A 22341-nucleotide genomic window follows, 5' to 3' on the forward strand; every position below is an offset into this window, starting at 1 on the left:
CTGAACCCGGAGCTCTCCAGAGGAAGTCCACTGGTCCTTCCCTTGAGAAACTGGCATCCTCAGATCTTCTTGACATAAGTCACTTAAGCAACTTATACTCAGGCTTTCTCTTTGCAAGACGTTACACATTCTACCAAATCAAAGGAGTGACCTGTGTATTAGTAATTTAATGACGCTCAGCCTAGAGTTGCCTTGCCATACTGACTACACGGCACAGATAAATGTGGCTCTACATGTTTATGTGTTGAGTTTATGTTTTTAATTAAGAACCCATTCAGTCTGTCTTTCTGACAAATGAATTTAACCTCCCTTTCATAAACTTGGAAATGTCTCCTGTAACTTCCTATACATCAGTTCTGATGAGCAAGTCACAGGCCAGCACAGATTCAAAGGAAGGAGAAATAGACTCCACCTCTTGATAAGAACTGAAGAATTCCTTTGTACTGGTTACCTATTATTGCATAACAAACTACCCCCAAACCACAGTCACACATCTGTGGTCACCGGGTTTGGCTCACCTGGGAGGGATGTGGCTGGACAGCACCGCTTCTCACTGTAGTTCTGCAGGTCAACAGGGAGGCTGTGCTCCATGGGTCTCTCATCCTTGCCTGGGGCCAGCTCCTCTCTGGGTGATGGCAGAGGGGAAGAGGGCAAGCAGAAAAGGGCAAGGACCTTTGAAGTCCAACCTCAGAACTGATATCTTTTCATTTCAGCCCATTTACCACTGGCCGAGACAAGTCACGGGGCCAAGCCCAAAGTCAAGGGAAGGAGAAGTGCCATGGCCCAGGTGAGGCAGGGCCCAGGTGTGGATTCAGGGAGGGACCATGTGCCTTGCACTACTCACTCCGTTCCCCTCAAACGCAACCGATCAAAATTAAGACCGCAGGAACGGCAGGGACAAATTATAAAGGACACGGTATGTTAGACCTATAAAATGGGTATTTAAGTTTAAAAAACTCCCAATAACATGGACATTAACTTAATGCAAACATTATACACATCCTCAAAAAAAGTTGTAGGAAAAAAAAGTTTGTTAATAATAATCTAGATCTAAAAGCCTAGATTATTCCAACAGAATATCATGTTAAATGGAGGGAGAATGAGAGATTTAAAAGCATTTTAAATTTCTTATTTTACTTAGGGAGAGCTATTTTCACTTAAGTAGAGAAAGACAGGTTCAAATATATGTATTTCCTGCAAGGTGATGACTAGTACATTGAAGTAAGATGCGGAGCCTCTGAAACACACAAGGCAAAAAGCGGCATGAAAAATGTCAGCAACACAACAAAGAATCATTGGGAAAAAAGAAATAAGAAGGCATAAAAGCAAAAGGACAAAGCAAGAGCATATACCAAAGGCTAGGTCCTGCTCTGCAGGCTCCACCTGTGTTAACTTATTCAATTTCTATCTCAGTCTCATGGGGTAGGTCCTGTTATGACCCACGTTGTGTAGATAAGGAAACGGAAGTGTCGAGGTAACTTGTCTGCAAGCAATTAGTTAATTAATTACGCAGCTAATAAGAGGCCGAGATGGAACCTGAGGAATCAGAGCCTAAAGTCCAAGCTCTTAAAATGGCGCCATTCTCACTGCAGACTTGCAGAGCTCACGTGGACTCACCCTCTGTTACCTTAGCTTGCCAGTCATCACATCAAGTCTACACTGCTTCTCCACCCTGTTGAAAGACAGACTCGCAGAGCAACTTATAAACAATGACAAATAGCAACCAAAAAACCCAACTCTGGTGTTACCTGGAGACGTAGCTAAAACAAAATGACCCAAAGATTTCAGCATAAAGGAAGAGCCAAAACATGCCATGAAAATGTAAATAGATAGGAGGCAAGAGGAAGAGTTGAACTCAAACAGTGGTAGAAGGGATGGAGACGACGTGGCAGACCCGAGACATGTTGAGGGAAGTAGAATGGACAACATGTTGTGAGGCTGAGGTTGAGAGAAAAGAAGACTTAAAAATGACTCCCAGGGCCAGCCCCGATGGCCTAGTGCTTAAAGTTCAGTGCGCTCCACTTTGGAGGCCTGGGTTCGGTTCCTGGGCACGGAACCACACCACTCATCTGTCAGTAGCCATGCTGTTGCAGCAGCTCACATTAAAAGAAAAAAACGAGGAAGATTGGTGACAGATGCTAGCTCAGGGCGAATCTTCTCCAGCAGAAAAAAAAAAAGAAAAAGACTCCCAGAGAAGTAGCATCACGTGCCAAGTTAATGAACCTGAGAAGAAACACAGGTCTGAGGAAGAGACACTGGCTCCATCTGTCCATTCACTCACTGAACAACCATTACACCTTTTCTAGACAGAGAGGAGTAGTGAACAAACTCAGCCACAGAGCCTGTCCTACAATCGAACAACCACTGAAATCAATGTGAAATTGAAATGTTGATCTGTTTTAATAAGAAAGGAGACTAGGTACTATGCTATGAGAGCTTATAATGGAAGGGGAGGGTTGACCTTATCAGGGAAGTCAACAGAAGCTTCCTGAAAGAGGTGACATCTGAACTGAGATCTGATGGATGATACGGCATCTGGGGAAGAGCATCCCTGATGACTCTACATAAACAGCCGACTCCCTCCCCGCTTGGCCCATCATTCTCCATTCCTTTTGCCCTGTTTATTTTTATATCACTTGTCACTTCCCGAATATCCTTATTGGTTGACTTCCTCATTGACAGCCCTCATCCCCCAAGAAACTCTAAGTTCTGAGAAAGTAGGACTGTGATTGTTTTGCTCACTGTTGTATCTTCTTCAATTTCAATAACGTTTTATAGTTTTCAGTGACTAGGTCTTTCACTTCTTAGGTTAAGTTTCTTCCTAGATAATTTATTCTTTTTGTTGAGATTGTAAATGGGGTTGTATTCTTGATATCCCTTTCTGCTAGTTCATTGTTAGTGTACAGAAATACAACTGATTTTTGTAAATTGATTTTGTACCATGCAACCTTGCTGTAGCTGTTGATTATTTCTAATAGTTTTCTGATGGATTTTGTATTTATACAATCACGTCATCTGCAAACAGTGAGAATTTCACTTCTTCATTGCCTATTTGGACCCCTTTTGTTTCTTTTTCTTCCTAATTGCTTTTGCCAAAACTTCCAGTACTATGTTGAAAAGGAGTGGCAAGAGTTTTGATTACTGTTTCAATCTCCTTACTAGTAATAGGTCTATTCAGATTTTCTATTTCTTCATAATTCAGTGTTCATAGATTATGTGTTTCTAGGAATTTTTCCCTCTCATCTAGGTTATCCAATTTTTGGCATACAATTGTTCATGTACTCTCTAATAATCCTTTTTATTTCTGTAAAGTCCAGTGTCGATGCAAATAATCCATAACCAATCTATAAATCAAAATTTGGGTGAGTTTACTATAAGCCAGATCTGAGGACCATGTAGCCTGGGGGAGTCCTTTCACAAAGGAATGGAGCACTCCAAAGAAGTGGGGGTGTACAGAGTGGTTATATACTGTCAAAGAGCATGTATCACACCTGATTGGAATGTTCCTTTTTCAACAGGAAGAAGATTGCCCTCCCAGTACAACGATGCACACAGCAATTGATGAACACAGCAGGTAGCAGGTCTGTGTTCTCAAGCTGGGTAGTCATAGCAGGTCAGCAATCAATCCCTAGCCTAGGGAGAGATGCTTATCCTTAAGGAAATGCTGACAATGTGGGGAAGTTACATCTTTCTTTATCTTAAAGGGCATTGTTCTTGTCTTTGGGACATAGTAAATACTTAAAGCATGCTCAATGGCCACACCTGGCCCTTTTGGAAAGACAAGGTGAGGCCAAATTAGTTTCACACCAAATGGCTTCCTCATATACCCTAACGTATCCTATTGCTTCGCATTTATTTATCAATACTAATATCCTCACTTTCATTTTAGTTATTTGAATTTTTGTTTTTGTTACCTGAGTGTTCTCTTTGTTTTATGTCTGTGAAAATGTCATTTGGACTTTGTTAGGGATTGCACTGAATTTAGATTGCTTTAGGAAGAACCGACATGTTAATTATGTTAATTCTCTCATGAGCATGGAATATATTTCCATTTCTTTGTGTCTTCCCTGATTTCTTTCAACATGTTTTATAGTTTTCAGTCTTTCATCACCTCTTTGGTTAAATTAATTCCTAGGTATTTTATTCTTTTTGTTGTGATTGTAAATGGGTTAATTTATTAAACAGGCAAGGGGAAATGAAAACTAAAATTAATGGAGTTATTTGATGCCAGAAATATTTACTGTTTGTTCCAGCTGAAACCTGACAAGATATTTAAAAGGATTTAATAACTTTATGATCAGAAATTTGGCCGAATTGGAAAGTGATATTCAGAGCCTGATAGGAATTGTTTTTTGGACTTCCCCCATGCTAAAATTGGAGCAAATTGGAGGTAAGATAATCGGAAGGGCATAACAGGCTCTATCACTCAGGCTGCACTCCAAGTCTTTGGAGAACAGGAAACAACTGTCTTTGTCTTGTAAACCTCTACAGATCCAAACGTGTGGCTCTAGAAGTTCAAAGTTTACCCACCCTTTTGCCAATTCCCTAAACCTTACCTGTTCTTCTCAAAATGCTTAGAAAGCTCAGGATGTTGGAAATAGAATTGTCCTGCATTTAATCTGCACCTCTGTGATGTAAATTTTCTATCCCCATCTTCTCTAGGACCTAGGAGCCATTCTTTGAAATGCAAATATTTCTCATCAGAATGGAGGGAGGTAGTTGGAAATTGGGTTAATAAAAAAACTTAAATGTCCTCTCCACAAACACTAGCAATAACAAAAGGTATAAGATCTCTGTTTGCATCTGTTTACAGATGTAGACCTATATACATAGACATATATATTTGTGTTGTAAATGTGAGATATTTTTCTACATCCTTATGGTATTGCTAAAATTGATAAGTAAAAGAGTTCTATTTAGTTGGGCTGAAGGCAAGTACTTTGAAGGATTGGGCTTTCTAAAGTTCTCATGAATATAAAACAACTAATGCAAATGTTCTTTCCAGTGCACATGATCTAAGATAATTGTTAGTAAATCAAATCTATTTTAAGTTCATTGATTTAATTAAAACAGACATGTCTTTAGAGTTATCAGCATTAGATAGAATACTTGTATTCTACCTAGTGTTACAAATTTGTCAACAAGAAAATAACTCAGTATGATGAAGTTTTCATAAGTAATCTAAACTTTATTGTTAACGATGCAGGGTCGGTGAGCTGAAGAGTCAAAAGAAAGATTTCTTGGACTCTCAAGATCTGGCAGTAGTGCTCTTTTATTTAGAGAATAGTGTGGAATAGCATGGGGACAGGACCCATGGGCAGGCAGAGCTGCTGCATGGGGACAGGACCCACGGGCAGTCAGAGATGCTGCTGTCATGGGGAGCTGCTGCTGCCAACATGGGTGGAGGGTAAGGCTAAATTTAAGGCATAGGTACGTGAGTTATCTCTTTACAAGACAAAGGAAAGACTATGAAAAAATGTTAAAATGGTATCAGTGCAGGTGGGGTCTGGCTATTGGGTGGTCCTATAACTTTTAGATAGGAACCAAATCGGATTAAGTAAAGGCCAGAAGCCACCACCCTAAATACTATCTTCAACTAAAGACAAAGGAGGATGTTGGGGGTGGGGGTCAGTTACATGAGGTTGCCAGACAGTACCCAACTTAAGTCCTTGCCTTCCCCGTTAAGACTTTCCAGAGATAAGGCCATCCCCCCTTCCTCCTGGCGCAGAGAAGGAGGCATGGAGACTTCCTTCACAAATGCAAATGTCTCTCAAAGGGCAAGCAAATTCCAGTCCTCAGAGCCTGCTTCTCATCTGCAGTTTTAAAATTAACCAGCCTAAAATCTGCATCATTAAGAGTAAGTAACTTAAATGTAAGTTAAATAAAAGATTTTTTTAGGCAAACTTTTCAAATAAGTTTCCCAAGTCTTTTTGGCAATGTAAAACATTAGAGTTTGGCTAAGTTAAATTAAATCATAGAGACTTATTGAATATCTAGATCATTCCCTAATATCAATGTAAAATAACCAATAACCGTTGTATACATAAGAGAGATAGGTGAGTTTTACTTGAGCCAGAGTGAGGATTATAACCCAGGAAGGCCTTTTCTAGAAAGGAAGCAAGCATTTCAGAGAAGCATGGTTTTCAGTACAGTCATAATTTTTTAGAACAAAGAATGTTCATTAAACGCACTCAGGATACATATTCATCAAAGTTTCAAAGAGGTATTCACTTGCAAATTAGCAGGTCAACATGACCCTGATGTTGAGAAAGGGGCTTTATTTTAGGAGTACTAATATGGGCATTATCAATAGGGCATTAGTGGCTTCGTAGGAGAGGAGGATGCATTCTTATGTTAACAGTCAAAACAGATGTACAATATGTGTTTGATAGGCCATAAATCAGGCCTTTGTTTTTTTAGTTCAAGTTGAATAAGTTTTGAATCAGAAGAGTCACCCCACATACCCCAATATGTGAAAATCTCTTGTCACCAATAAGATAAAATATTGAAAATTAATTACTGAAGATAGGTTTCTCTACTTTGGGCTTCTTATTGCAGAAAAAGTAAAGAAAAAGTTGGGTCTATGAGCAAACATTGTCACCAACTAATTGCCCCAAGGAACTCAAGGAAGGCTTTGGAAGCATTTAATTTTTTCTGCAAATTGGTTTTTCTCTTTTTTTATGTTAAGAGATGCAATCACCAACCACCCTGAACCAGACCAAGCCACAGGAGGAACGCCAATGACCTTTGCCTCATTTTTAATGCTAAGATCTCCTCTCCAGGAGGAGCTTAGGCCTTATTACCATAACCTGCAGTGTATGTGGAAACATGTTTTCCAAGTGAGCCTGCACAAGTGAATACCCATCTCCCCCTTTTGAATATTCATCCCCTATCTGAAATAAAAGGCCCCTGCTGTCCTGTGTTCAAGGACACCCACGACTTTGGACATGATTCCATGTGGCCTCCTATTTGCTGCAAATACGCCCTACTTTGTGTGCCAACTACTTCTGGTAGAGAGGCTGCTTTTAACTCACCGGGAGGCTAACCCATTTTGGTTCAGTAACACTGTCTTGTGTCATGCTGAGAATTTTGCTGTGAAAAAGCATATATTTTAGAAATTATAAAAAGTGTTTATAAGCCTGATAATGTAAAAGACAGTTCATAATGGCTTACTTCTTTAGTTTTCACTAGAAATTAAAAGTTGCCAAGGGTTGGAAGTTCTAACATATAATTAAAACTACTGGAGATAACACGGGAAAGAAATTTTGCGTATGGTCAGGGCTGGCTAATGTTGGAATCCTTCTATACGCTGTATCTATTTGGGTATATAAGTGTTCTAGAAATTGCATGAAATTCCTAAAATCCTGATATGTCCTGATATAATGTTACCAGTCATAACTCTACTTATTGTCTTAAAATGTTGTACATCACAGAAATAACCAAATTTCTTTGTCAACTGCATTATAATAAACCTTTTAAAAAGTCCTTCGTCACTTGTAGTTACTCTAACGCCTCTGCAAAGATGCTTCATCTTCACGAAGATTGATAGAAAGGAAAATCATAAAACTGAAATGTCTGTCATCAAAATTGATACTCACATGAAAAGGATTGAATTTGTGTTTCAGGAACATATGATAGCTGACTTTCAGGCAAAGACAGCAGCAACAGAATCTATAAAGATTTTAGCACATGTAGATGAATCCATTCTGCTTCTGCAAAAAATTGACCCCTCATTCCCAGACTTTTGCCATCCTGATGTCCTTGTAACAGTCTGCTCCTGAGTCAGTGAAATTAGGATGGATCAACAAAGGCTGTAAACTAAATGAACAGTCAAGGCTATGGGAAACCCAAGACAGTTGCTTGGTTCTTCCTGGCTCCCTGGCAAACACCATTTTTCAGTTTTTGCAATCTTTCACCGCCATAGTGCATTTAAGATGACTCAAATTATAAATTAACATTGGTGGAGAGACTTCTACAAAATTGTGAAAACAGTCTACCAGCAATATCTGACCTGCCAGATCCATAATCCTGGCAATACGCAATAATATAACGTCTGCGTCTTAGTTGAACGATGTTATTGCCTCTATATCATACCAATGACGAGGTCCTTGAGTGTCATCACTTCTCTAGGAGCCTTATGCACACCTCCTAGCTATATTTTTATATGTGGAGGTTTTGGTAACGGCCTTTATGCCTGGGCAACTCATTGCCTTGACAAATGGACAATAAAAGGTATTCACTCTTCTATTCTCTCTCTATAACAAAATAGAGGCCTCCCATTGATTAATCCCATCAAACCTCTATAACCACCTTAGATGAGAACTTCCAGGAGGTGTGTGTGATTCTCACTTTTCCTTCACAGGGAGAGCTTTCTCTTCATGGATCAAGTGCGAATGAACAAATGATCAGAAATCTCTTCCTAATATTAGGAGAGTTGGCTGATTCCACAGCCAAAGCACTTTTGGCTCAGCAATGACCCCTTGACTCATTGGTTAAAGTGGTATTTTTGTAATTATATAGCCCTTGATTATCTCCTTGCAGAGCAAGGAGATTTCTGTGCAATAGCAAGTGTGTCCTGCTGCACATGGGTAAATGCCTTTGGAGAAGTAAAAATCTAATTGCGTAAAATTAGAGAACAAGCACATTGACTACAACAAATTTCACCTGACAATCTATGATCTTTTTATCTATTTAGCTGGTTACCTTCAGGTCTGTGCTCTGGTTTAGAACCATGTTACAAATTGGGTTTGTTAAGTTGTTTTTAATTCTGCCCTGTATACTTGTTGTTAAGTTCTGTATCTACTGCTTGTCAAACTTTTACGAAAATGACATGCTTAATAACATGACGCTAACTCAGAGCTTCAAAATAATGTCCAATGCTTACAACCTCAACTGAATATAGACTTTGAATAAGAAATGCCTGAGAGTTCTTCCTACCGTACTTCCTTGTTACTCAAATGTGGCTTGAGCAGTTTCCAGTCCATGTACTTTCCCTCCAATGTGGGACATGACACCCAGGAAAGGTACACTCTGGCTCTAAGGGAGGGAGGCTACAGAACTAGAAAAACCTGAGTCTTGATCAGCAATGCTTTTGGAGAAACATCTTGATCAAAAGGGAAAAGCTGTTGACATTAATAAAGGAAATCTCAACTAAAATTGGAGTCTGGAAGGCCTGTAGAGAGAGCTCTCACATTCTACCACTCATTGTCAATTACCCCAAACAGAAAACTATCAATCACAGACCCCAACAGGAAATGCAACTACTTCACTGCTCCAGCAGGAGGAGGGAAGACTTCCTTCTTGCCCACAACAAGCCCAGCCAATGGTAAACACCATAGCTCAGCCAATGAGAAGTTGTCATCACCTAAACTTTTACTTTCCTCCAATAAGCTTTCACTTTTTCCTTGCTGATGACTTCCTTTCCTTGTTCTGTCATCCTTACTATAAAAGCCTTCCATGTTGTTTATCCCCTTGGATTATCTCTCTGCTTGCCACATGAGATGCTGCCCAAATCATGAATCATTTAATAAAGCCAATTAGATCTTCAAATTTACCCAGTTGAACTTTGTTTTTTAACAAGTGGCAATTATGGAAGTTAGGATTCTGCCTTCCCACAGAGACTGGGAGACAGATGTCTTATCCTTTTCTAACAATTACATTTCCAAGAAATGGCTCTCAGGTCCTTAAGAGAGATGCTTCTGAGCTGCAAGAGATGTGTACTCACAATTACAGGCCCTTTTAGCAAGTGCTCTAAGAAAAGCAGTGCAGGGGCCTATCATGAGGTGTTGGCTAGAACAAATAGTAAATTTCCTGTCAGCATTGAGCTCTCTCAGGCATTTTATTGGGGGGTGGCAGTGCTGGGATCATCCTAGGGACATAGCCTCGTGCTGCCAGAAGCCAGGCTAGAGTTGGTCAAGTCATTAGTGCAGGGGTTTGGACAGAGTTGTTCTGTGCCATAGTTTCTGCAGTCCTCTCCCCCTGGGCCTCCCAGGATGGCCAGTTCCCACCAATACAGAGGATAGGCCCCATATGGGAGTGTGGGTGGGCCTGGACAATTTCACCCAATGGTCACCCCTCTCCAGCCAGATCATTCCAGGCCTCCAGGAAATGTGTCGTGAGGTGCTCCCAACACTGGCAGTGGGAAGCCAGTCCCAGGTACCCTCTCAGGGCCTCCCTGTCTAGTGCAGAGGTGGACCCGGAAACATTTCCTAGAGGGACATGTGATGACAGGGGACAATGCAGGACCGTGGCCAGACCAGTGACCTCTCCACAGACCTCTCTGGCTGGCCACTGCAGAGACATGGAAAAATATTTAGGAGGCACATCTGACCACCAAGCTACACCTAGGACTATGGCCAACACAGTGCCATCACGGGGCCTCCCTGTCCATCCCAGGCTGGTCTCTGACTCCAAAGTGTACTTAGAAAAAATTTTGAGAGGCATGTCTGGTGACCAGGCCCCATGTAAGACTGTTCTGGGGCCCTGATACCATTCCCTGGCATTCCTGCCCAGTGCCACTCACAGAGAGGACTTAGAAATGGTTTCCACAGGCACATCAGGTGACCAGGCCCATGTCGCCTGACCACGGTTGGGACACCTCCATAGAGCTCCCTGGCCACCCCAGGCCAGAATCTGCCACCAAAGAGAGCTTAGAAAATTTGTTGGGTGCTGCCTCCAATGGCTGGCCATACACAGGACCTCCATGCGCATGGGGTGTGATCTCAGAGTGTATCTCACCTGCCTGCAGTGTCCCCTTCTCTAGCGAGGGACATGAAAATATTTGGGGGGCTGCATCCAGTGACCCATGTAGGACACCACCAGGCCTGGGTACACTTTTCTTGGTTCTCACTGGCTTCCCATTATTGGAATGGGACTTAGGAATGTTTTAGGGTTGGCTTCTATGACTAGTCCTACATGGGGCCATGTAGGCAGTCTCCTGAGGCCTCTCTGGCTGGCTCAGACCAATCCCCATTTGCAAGGGGTATCTGGTGATCATGGCTGGGACCAAGGTGCCCTCTGGGGCTTCCATGTCGGTCATGGGCTGTTGTCCACTTACAGAGGGAGACGTGGAAAAAGGTTTCAGGGGTAGATCAAAAACTAGACCTCATGGAGCCAGCCCAGTGGCCTAGCAGTTAAGTTCACACACGTTCTGCTTTGGCAGCCCAGCGTTTGCCGTTTCAGATCCCGGGTGCGGACCTACACACCACTTATCAAGCCATACTGTGGCAGGCGTCCCACATGTAAAGTAGAGGAAGATGGGCAGAGATGTTAGCTCAAGGCCAATCTTCCTCAGTAAATAAGAGAAGGACTGGCAGTGGATGTTAGCTCAGGGCTAATCTTCCTCAAAAAGACCCCAAAAGCTAGACCTCACAAGGCACCCTCCCTGGGCAAGCCTCGCTGGCTCAGGCCGGTGCCCACATCCTCCAGAGGCAGACATCCAGGGGCCATCCAATAACCAAAACTACATAGGACCAGGGCTTAACCCTTAGTGCCCTCTCAGGTCTCCCTGCCAGGCTCATGGCAGTGCACCCCTCCCCCCCTTTGTGGGCAACTTGGAAATGTTTTGGAGGCCCACTAATGACTTGGGCCCGTGCAGGACCATGGCTGTGTCCACTCCACACTCCCCTGCTTCCCTCTCTGGACTGGGCCAGTCCCTGCCAACAGAGTGGGATTTAGGAACACTCAGGTGGGTGCTTCTGACAGCCAGGGCCCTTGTGGGACTGTGGCAAGGCACAGGGCCCCTTCTCAGGCCTCCCTGGCAGGCTGTTTCCATCTCAGCCACTGTAGAGGGATTGAGAAATGTTTTGGGGGGGGCACCTGTTTACTTCAGAGTCAGGTGCCAGCCCAGATCGACAGGGAGGCCTGGGGGGCACCCAAGTCCTGGCCATGGCCCCACTTGGATGCACATTCTGAAAATTTTTATGTCTTCTTCCAAAGGGGGCAATCACCAGGGCAGGCCTGCGAGTCTGGGAAGGACACTTCGGCCCGGCTGTGGTCCTGCCTGCGAAATGGCCTTTGGAGGCATCCCCAAAATATTTCTAAGTCTCTCTCTGGCATGGAAAGGCCTAGGAGGGCAGTGAAGCCTGGAGGAGGAGCCGGAATGGGTCCTGGTATTGGGAGCCCCACCCAAAAAGTTTCTAATTCCCCCTCCAAAGGCCAGGACTAGCCCAGTTAGTGTAGACAACCCTGGGAAGTGTACTCTGGGCTGCCCAGAGTTCTGTGTCAGTCCTGGTCATTGGCTGTATCTCCCAAAAATATTTCAAATTTCCCCTCCAGAGATGGACATCACTTCAGGCTGGTCACAGATGAAGGGAAGGACATTACACTTCCCCCAATTTTTTTAAGACCCCTCCAGAAGCCAGGACAGACTTGCCCTGGCATGTAGGCCTGTGCTAGGTATCCCTAGACTGGCACATGTGTGGGGATATTCGACAGAGACACCCCTTAAATATTTCTAAGTCCCTCCAAGGGGGGCATTGAGACAGGCTGGACAAGAAAGGTGTGGACAGCTCCTTTGGCCAGGCTGCAGTCGTGCATGAGACCTGGTTTTGCATGCACTTCCAGAAAATTTATCCAAAGTCCATTCTGGAGGCCACACGTAGCAGTGTGCCAGGACTGTTTGCCATCCTGTCTTTGTATGTAATTTCCAAAAACGTTTCTGCATCCCCTGTAGAGGAGGTGACCAGCCGGGGCCAACCACAGAAGGTGTCCAGGGCCTAATGGTGTTTTAAATGAGGCTCAGTCGTCAGAGCCACCTCTGGAAAATTTCTTCAACCAGAAAGGGACACTGGCCCAGTCCAGCCAGGGAGGCCCGGGAGAGTGGCTCAGGTCCTAGTAAGTCCAAGTCATTGGGAGTGCCCTATTGAAAGTTTTCTAAATCTCCCTCCAGAAGCCAAAACCTACCTGCTGGACAGGGAGGTAGGTAGAGACACACGTACTACACATGTATACTTTGATTTTTTGAGATGTACAACAAGCAATTATAGATTTGGGGTGCTAAGAAATATGCAAGCTGCATACACAGATTTGAGAGTTATAAACACACAGATAGTTGAAACTGGAGAACGAAGGATTGCCCAGGGAGAGTATAAATTCCATTCTGTAGAATCATTTCTACCACATGATTTTCTCCTTACGGGATTTGTGCAATCATATGCAGTCTATGTCTTAGGGAGGTACTATGGTCTGAATGTTCGCATCCCTCCAAAATTCATATATTGAAATCCCAATGCCCAATGTGATGGTTTTAGGAGGCTGGGCCTTTGGGATGTCATTATGTCACGAGGGTGGAGCCACCATGATTGGGATTAGTGTCCTTGTGAAAGAGGCCCTGGCACCTTACCCCTTCCACCATGTGAGGACACAACCACAAGTCTGCTTCCTGGAAGAGGGCCCTCACCAAACCAAGCTGGCACCCTGATCTCAAATCCCAGCCTGCAGAACTGTCAGAAATAAATTTCTGTTGTTTATAAGCCACCCAGTCTGTGGTACTTTGTTACAGCAGTCCAAGTGGACCAAGATAGTTGTTTATCAGCTATCTATTACTACAGAAACACAATATAATAAAACACATGAAAATCTAGATCCCTAAAAGAAAAAAATAAGTGGTCTACGTAACAGGTTTCAGAATGGTTATGAGCAATAGCTAACGGAAAGTTGACAGCTACAGTTTGAATTAGATGACACCCCACCTTTGGTCAACACGGTTTACAGAGCCCTCCTTCGGCCACTCGGAGTCACAAGCCCGTGAGAGCTGGGAGGGGCAGCGCTCACCTGTGTGCCGCACAACCTGCTTTGCCAACGCCTGCTGCAGTGTAGACCATATAGTGTTGCTTGTGTAGACAGAGGGGAACTGAGAGATCATCAGAGATGACCTCTAAAGGAAGAAAGTGAAGCCTGGAGAAGGAGGGACAACTAACCTGTCATGGTACCTGAACACGCAGGTGCAAAATAGATACACTGAATGAGAACGAACTGACTGCTCTCAGAACATCACAAATTAAACCACCAACCAAGGTTAACCACAGACTACTATTAATGTTAATAATAACGGTTAGCCCTTTGAGGACACTGCTAAACTTAGATGAGACTATAAAACGCACAGCTAGGCCTCCAGCAAGGATCAGCGCCTAGGCTAAACGCGGCGGGAGCGCGAACTCTCGCGATAGCGGCTCCAGCTAGTGTGTAACGGCGGGAGAGCAGAGGCATGGCGCGGCCGTGTTTGCTTTGGAGCCGGCTGGACCGACGGCAGGAGCAAGATGTGCGTGAGCTCCTGCGCCGTGTGGCGGGCCTCCGGGACGAGGCGGGCCCCGACTTTCAGCTCGCCGTGCACTTCGTCTTGTCCAATTTCAGGTGAGGGGCGCGGCGCCGGGGACAGGAAGGAGTCAGGCGGGGCCAGGAGCGCGGCCCGACCCTCGCAGAGCTCCTGCGCTCCCTGCTGCCGCCACAGCTCTGGGCCCCTCGTGCCACTGGGTCCCGACGCGGGGGACATGCGTGCTGAAGCAGCGGGTTGTGGGTCGGTGGAGGTCAGCCTCCGGCTTTGGAACCGAGTTCCTAGAGTGGGTCTGTCTGTCCTGGTCCCCGCCCCACCCACTGCCCCGAGGGCGGTACACAGAGCTCCACCTGTCTGAAGGGTCGGGTACGTGAAGTGTTAGAGCACAGTAATGATGACATCCTATTTAAAACCGTATTCTCACCGACTTCCTCACCCTGCTCGGGCCACCCCACGTCTCCCATACCCTGCTTTCCTCTTTCTTTTTCCAAAATGCATGGTGTCACACATTGACAAACTTATCTGTTGTTCACTGTTTGTCTCCTCACCCCCACCTCCAAGTAGAATGCAAATTCTGCCAGGATCGGGCGTCTTGGTCTGTTTTGTTCATTTCTTATGCCAGCACCTGGAATAGTTCCTGGCACATGGAACTCCAAGCTACCAACAGTTTCTCATGTAATTAATTTTTAAGGATTTATTTAGTTTACACACTTAGGTGAAGTCAGAGCTCCCATTTTTGTTTATGAAAGATGTAAATTAGACAATACTGTTACGATTGTTGACTATAATGGAAGTATTACTAAAAGAATATTAGTGATAATAGTCTAATTTCAGTAGAAATCTTGAATAGGAAACAATTTTTAAAAAACTAATCTTGATTATCAAACTGAAGGATCATACGTAAAAATGCCTATTTGGTTTTTAAAGAGAGTAGGCAATGAGTCTAAAAGCCCGCCTAGTTTCTGAAATAAACTCAGTTCTTCAATGTAACTTATAGCTATAACAGTACCTGCCTAAGTCATATAACACAGAGAAGTTTAAATGCTGTAACCCAAATAATTTGTTAATATTTCTAAATGGCGATAGGTAGGTAGACATCACTTTAGAGTTGGGAGTAACATTTTACACATTAAAAAACTAAACTGTAATAAGTAAAGTGGTGTTCCACTCAGCCGTTTACTGGGATAGAATTAGATAGATTATCTATTTATTAGTGTAATTTACTTTTAAGTACACATTGTTGGCTTTGATACTAAAAAGTGGAAAATAAGAGTTGAGTGAACTATACTGTAATTTTATGATGCTTTAGTCCATCGCAAAAATGAACAATTCATGTTTGCGTTTTTAAAAGTTGTGAACATGTTTTAGACCCTAGAATTCAGAGATAAGTGAGATATAGCTTCTGTCCTTAAAGAAGGCAGACGAAAGTTAATTACATATGATGTAGAATAGTTCTGAACCCAAGGGCCTGGAGATAGAATTCGGATGTTATGAATTTGGACAAGAAAATAACTACACTAACCTCTAACTGAAAAGTAGCGTTTCCTTCAGTTAGGAAGGGAAGCAACAAGCAGTATTAGCTTACCTATGACTCTGTCACTGGTAGAAATGCGTATATTTCTAAGTATTGTCTACTGTTACTTTAATGGTAGTTATAGACCCACTGCTATATCTTGTTATTTAGTGCTTTAATAAAGAAATGTGTCTGTTACTATATCACAAACTTTTAAAAATACTGTATTTCAGTATACTTGGTTTCCTTTGTATTTCATTTTATGATTTAAAAGCATTATTCTGAGAAGGGGTCCCTAGGCTTCACTGGGTTTCACTGTGGCAATAAACAGATTCAGAACCCCTGATATAGAATGTGCTCTGAACTTAGACACAGGGCGTTTTGGGAAGACAAAGGAGCCAGAGGATGGGATTGGGGAGGCTCAGGATGACCTGTGTCTTACGGAAAGGGTACTTGAGCAGTCTCTGAGATGCAGTGCTGTTCGCCTTGACAGTAGAAGTGATGCAGGGAGAGAGATGCACTCCTGGAAACGTACAGCTGGGTATACGGGGTCTGGAGGGGTGTGGAGGGCTATGAGACTAATCTACTTAGCTGTATAACAAAATTGATATAAGAACTACTTTTTTTCTTTTAGATTTCATCATTTCTTGGATGTCAACCGCCACAAGGTGGAAAAGACAATAGAAGGGTAAGTCAGCTTTATATGTATGTATAGATTCAGAAATTAATGTTTTCTTATAGGATTTTCTTTTTTAAGATTTTATTTTTCCTTTTTTCTCCCCAAAGCCCCCAGTACATAGTTGTATATTTTTAGTTGTGGGTCCTTCTAGTTGTGGCCTGTGGGATGCCGCCTCAGCATGGTTTCATGAGTGATGCCATGTCCGCACCCAGGATCCAAACCAGAGAAACCCTGGGCCACTGAAGCAGAGCACGCCAACTTAACCACTCGGCCATGGGGCCAGCCCCAGAATTTTTTTTATTAGTATAGCTTTATAACAGTAGATTTTTTAAATATATTTTAGAATTTATGAAAAATTCAACATTCACTCTGATCTCAGCAAAGCTGCTAGTTGGAAGAGATTAACTGAGGAATTTCTAAATGCATCACTTCCAAGCATAAAAGAAATAAAGGTATGCATTATATTGTGAGGTCTCTGTTGTGTATTTTACCATTTCCAATCTGATTATTTTCCATTTGTTTCTGTTAATATTTAAACATTGTGTTTTAGTGTTGTCTACTGGCTAGAGCAGAATCTCCTGGAAATTGACTTAAGTATTGCCATCAAACCCAGTGCGCCTCAGGCTTGTAGTGAAAGAAAAAACATGTTCTTATTTAATCATCTTCTCAGTCCCAACCTTACTATGGAAAATGAGATCAGAGATTGGGACAAATAATAGCACTGTCTAGCTATATTAAAATTTTTAAATGGCTATCATCATCAGCATATGGTAATAGTAACTACCTGTATAATACTTACTAGATGCCAGGTGCTGTTCCAAGCATTTTTATATTCAGTCATGGGTCCCCAAGACCACCCTTAGGCTTGATGATTTGCTGGAAGGATTCATAGAACACAAAAAAAGCTGCTATCCTCACTGTTATGGTTTATTACAGTGAAAGGATACAAACTTAAAATGAGCAAAGGGAAAGATGCATAGGGTGAAACCAGGCACAAGCTTCCATACGTCCCTTTCCAGTGGAGTTGCATGGGGATGCCCTTTATTCCCCCAGTGACAACACATACAAAGTGTTGCCAACCAAAGAAACTCACCTGAGCCAACAGAAGTGTTTTTGTTGGGGTTCAGTCACATGGACGTGCGCTGCCCTTGTGACTGACCTTAGCTCCTCAATCTCCAGCCCCACAGAGGTCAAACCGAGGACTTTGGCCGATGAAAACAAGCATTCACATAAGTCAAATTGTTAGCATAAACTCTGATCAGGCTGTTACGGTGTGGCCCAAAGCCTCTGACATACAAAAGCACTATTCTCAGCAGGCTATTCCAAGGGCTCCGAGGTCATCTCTCAGGAGCCAGTCCAGGGCCATCTCCTTTGAGATGTTCAGGGTTTGGGCAACCCAGGCCTCTTGAGTTAACTGTTTATTGCACACTCATTTAATCTTCACAGTAACCTCTGTGGAGTATTCTATTATTGATAGGCTTTCCCTTTGTCTATGCTGTGGGGATTGATATCCTAAGGAAGAAAGCTTAAGATAATTTTTGAAACTGTCCATCAGTTTAAGGAAGGGCTATGAAGGTATTTCTAGAAAAGAGAGAGCTGCAGTGCTCTGAATTCATGCCCTAAGAATTAGAAACACACTTCGGAGGATTGTTCCTGCAAGGGCCATTTTGAAAGAAAAGGAGGCAGATCTTTCTTAGATCTCTCCTTGATTCATTTTATATAGCTTTGTGGGTAGACTGTAGAATTTAGTAATTAGACTCGATAGCACCATAGTACTAATAATAGAAATAGTGGCAAGCATTTTTAGAGCACTTACCACCTGTCAGGCACTGTTAGTCCCAAAAGACCATATTCAGTAGGTATTATTACTATGCTCATTTTGGTAAGGCAGATGCCTTTATCTCAGTTTCTTCTGTGCCAGTGAAAGTACCTATGTTGTGCAGAATAATTAGATGAAACAGTAAGAGTCACTTCTGATTCCTACTTTGACCTTTTCCTTGCCCTCTCCAGTCATTTTTCTGTACTTTTCCAGCTGTAGGACTCCCTGAACACAGTGGAACGACATGCCCTAGGTTTGCTGGGCCCCTTGTTCTGTGTCCTGTACCTGCACTGCCCTTCCTTTCTCTCCTGCCTGAGGAATCTCATCCTTTAATATTAAACTCAAGTATTGTCTCTATAGATAGTGTATTTCATTTTTATTATTATGTTTATTATTGCTTATTTCCTGTCTACCCCTTTAACATGTGAGTTTTACAAGTGTAAGGCTCTGTGTCTGACTCGTCCTCAGGCACCTGGAACAGACTAGACAGTATTTGTTGAAGAAATAAATCTGTGCAATCCTTTCCGCCTTGCTCTCCCTGTCTGTCCTTGGCTCCTGCACCACTTACACCGGTGGAGTTGGTTGCCTTTTCTCCTTGCTGTGGCATCTTCAACACATCTGCTGTAGTGTAGCAGTAACTTCACACTTTTTTTTCAGCTTTATAGATATATAACTTTCATACCATAAAAATCCATCCATTGTGAATGTACAATTTACTGATTTATAGTTAATATGTAGTTATGCAACCGTAATCCAGTTTTAGAACATTTTCGTCACCACAGAAGTTTCCCTCAAGCCCTTCTACAGTCATTGCCTGCCCCACCCCAATGCCAGAAAACTACTGATCTGCTTGCTGTATTTATAAATTTGCCCTCGTGGACATTTCATATAAACGAGATCATATAATATGCATTTTTTGTGTCTGCGTCTTTCATGATATTTTTGAAGTTCCTCCACGTGGGGCATGTGCCTGTATTCTATTCCTTTTTATTGCTAAATGGTGTTGCATTGTATGGATATGCTGCATTTTGCTTTTTCACCAATGGATAACATTCGGGTTGTTGCCAGTTTTGGTTAGAATAATGAACTGCTACGAACATTCTCGTGCAAGCTTTGTGTGGACATCAGTCCTCACTCTTCTTAAATTTCTGGGAGTAGAGTTGCTGGTTTATGTGGTTAGCTTAGGTTTAACCTTTTAAAAAACTGCCAAATTATTTCCCAAAGTGGCTGTATCATTTTATGTTCCCACTAGAAATGTATAAAGGATCCAGTTTCTCCACATCCTCACCTACACTTGTGATTGTCTTTTTGATTATAGGCATCCTAGAGAGCACGTAGTAATATCTCGTTGTGGTTTTGATTTACATCTCCCTAGTTCCTAATGATGTTGAGCATCTTGTCGTGTGCTTTTTTGCCATCTGTGTGTCTTCTGTGATGTCCATTCACATCTTTTACCCGTTTTCAAATTGGATTGCTTTTCTTATTGAGTCATCAGAGTTGTTTATATGTTCCTCATACAAGTTCTTCTTCAGAAAACTGATTTACAGATATTTTCCTCCAGTCCTCAGCTTGTCTTTTCATTTTCTTAGTGGTATTTTTTTTTGAAGCTCAAAAATGTTTCATTTAATGAAGTCCATTTTATCTATTTCTTTCTTTTATGACTCATGCTTTGGTTTCAAAAGAACTCTTTGCCTACCCCAAAACTATAAAGACTTTTCTCCTGGGTTTTCTTCTAGCAGTTTTAGCACTTCCCATTAGATCTGTGATCCAATTTGATTTAATTGTTGTATATGTTGTGAGGAAAAGATCTAAGTTAATTTTTTTACTGAGGAATTTCCAGTTGTTCTGTCACCATTTGTTGAAAAGACTATTCTTTACCTATTAATTGTCTTGGCAACTTTTTCAAAAACAGATTTACTGTAAATCTAATGATTTCTTTCTGGACTCTCAATTGTTTCATTAATCTATATGCCTGTCCTTACACAAATACCACACTGTCTTTATTACTGTAGCTTTATAGTAAGTTTTGGAGTCAGATAATATAAGTCCGCCAACTTTTTCTTTTTCAAAATTTTTGTCTGTTCTAGACCCTTTGAATTTCCATGCATGTTTTAGGATCAGCTAAATTTCTGCAAAAAGCCTGCTGGAATTTTGACAGGGATTGCATTAAATCTGTAGATCAGTTTGGGAAAGTAATGCCATCTGTTGGGTTGAACTGTCTTCCCCAAAAGGATATGTTCAAGTCCTATCCCCTGATGTCTGTGAATGTGACCTTATTATAGAGTCTTTGACAATGTAAACAAGTTGAAATGAAGTCAAACTGTATTAGGATGGGCCCTAATCCAGAGATCGGTGTCCTTATAAGAAAAGAGAAATTTGAACACAGGGAGAACACCATGCAGTGACAAAGGCAAGGTTGGAATGATGCAGCTGCAAGCCAAGGAACATCAAAGATTGCTAGCAGCCACCAGAAGCTAGGAAACATTCTTCTCTCAAGCCTTCAGAGGAAGCATGGACTGCCAGCACCTTGATCTGAGACTTCTAGCCTCCAGAACTGAGAGAGAATCCGTTCCTTTTGTTTTAAGCCACACAGTTTGTGGTATTTTGTTATGGCCACCCTAGAAAACTAATACACAATATTATCAATATTAAATCTTCTAATCCATGAATATGTACACTGTTTATTTAGATCATGTTAAATTTTTGTCAGCAGTTTTCTTTTTCCACATACAATCTTGCATTTCTTTTACATTTATTCCTAAACATTTTATTCTGTTTGGTCCTATTATGAATGGAATTGTCTTCTTAATTTCATTTGCAGTTTTCTTGTTGCTAGAATATAAAAATATAATTTATTTTTATACTGATCTTTGTTTACTTAGCCTTGCTAAGCTCATTTATTCTAGTAATTTTCTTCTGGAGTCCCTAGTATTTTCTACACTTTGGATCATTTCCTCTCTGAATAAAGACAATTTGACTTCTTCCTTTCCAGTGTGAAGTGTTTTCTGTGTGTTTGTTTTTGGGCTTGTTGCTCTGGCTAGGAGCTCCAGTACAATGCTGAATAGAAGTGAGTAGACGTCTTCGCCTTGTTTCCAGTCTTAGAGGGAAAGCTGCAGTTTTAACCATTAATTATGTTGTTAGTTGTCGCTTTTTCGTAGATGCTGTTTATCGGGTTGAGGATGTTCCCATTTATTCCTAATCTGTTGAGAGTTTTTATCATGAATGAGTGTTGGATTTTGTCAAATCTCTTTCTGTGTCTTACAGATAATCATATTTTTTTTGCCTTGAAGTCTATTACTATAATGTGTTACTCAGCTCTGGCTGCCATAAGAAAATACCACAAACTGGGTGGCTTAAAAAGAAATTTATTCTCTCACAATTCTGGAGGCTGGGAGGTCTAAGATTGAGGTGCCAGCCCATTTGGCTGCTGGTGAGGACTCTCCTCCTGGCTCGTAGACAGCTGCTTTCTCCCTGTGTCCTCACATGACAGAGAGAGCTGTCTGGTGTCTCTTCCTGTCCCATCAGACCAGGTCTCTATCCTCATGACCTAATTACCTCCCAAAGGCCATATCTCCAAATACCATCACATTAGGGGTTAGAGTGTGAACATATTGATTTGAGGGGCACACAAACATTCAGTCCATAACATATGGTGTACTACATTAATGATTTTTGGATCGTAATCTGATTTATTTGCGTGTGGACTGAGAAGTACATTCACACTTAAGGCCACTTTCAAGACTGTCCTGGCTTATACTTTGTGTTGGCTCTCTTTCATCTTCTCTGCGCACGGAGTCAGGCTCCATTGGCGAAGGATGGGTGGGTGGCTTGCGTCCACTCTAGTCTCTGCTGTGCACCTTACAGCCTCTAGTCAACCCAAGACATCTGGAGAGCTTAGCAAACCCCCTTTGGCTGTTTTGCATCCAGGAACTCCCTGATAAACCCTCAAACGTTCTGCTGGCCTGCTGCTTGCCCCACACAGGCCTGCAACCACTAGCTCCCCCGCTCACTTGCCATTGCTGTTGCCCACCACTTTAACTGACAGCCGTCAGATTCAA

The 22341-nt window shown here is 42.3% G+C and overlaps 1 protein-coding gene and 1 pseudogene across 9 annotated transcripts in view; one reads left to right on the forward strand and one right to left on the reverse strand.

The window, feature by feature from the left end:
- LOC111771883 (protein FAM170A-like) overlaps positions 1 to 22341 on the reverse strand; it is a 141278-nt gene that overhangs the window by 24986 nt on the left and 93951 nt on the right. The gene's annotated exons all lie outside the window — the stretch shown is intronic.
- LOC111767453 (cytoplasmic FMR1-interacting protein 1-like) overlaps positions 14113 to 22341 on the forward strand; it is a 106812-nt pseudogene continuing 98583 nt past the window's right edge.

The sequence above is a fragment of the Equus caballus genome, chromosome 1 (assembly GCF_041296265.1).
Source record: "Equus caballus isolate H_3958 breed thoroughbred chromosome 1, TB-T2T, whole genome shotgun sequence".
NCBI lineage: Eukaryota > Metazoa > Chordata > Mammalia > Perissodactyla > Equidae > Equus > Equus caballus.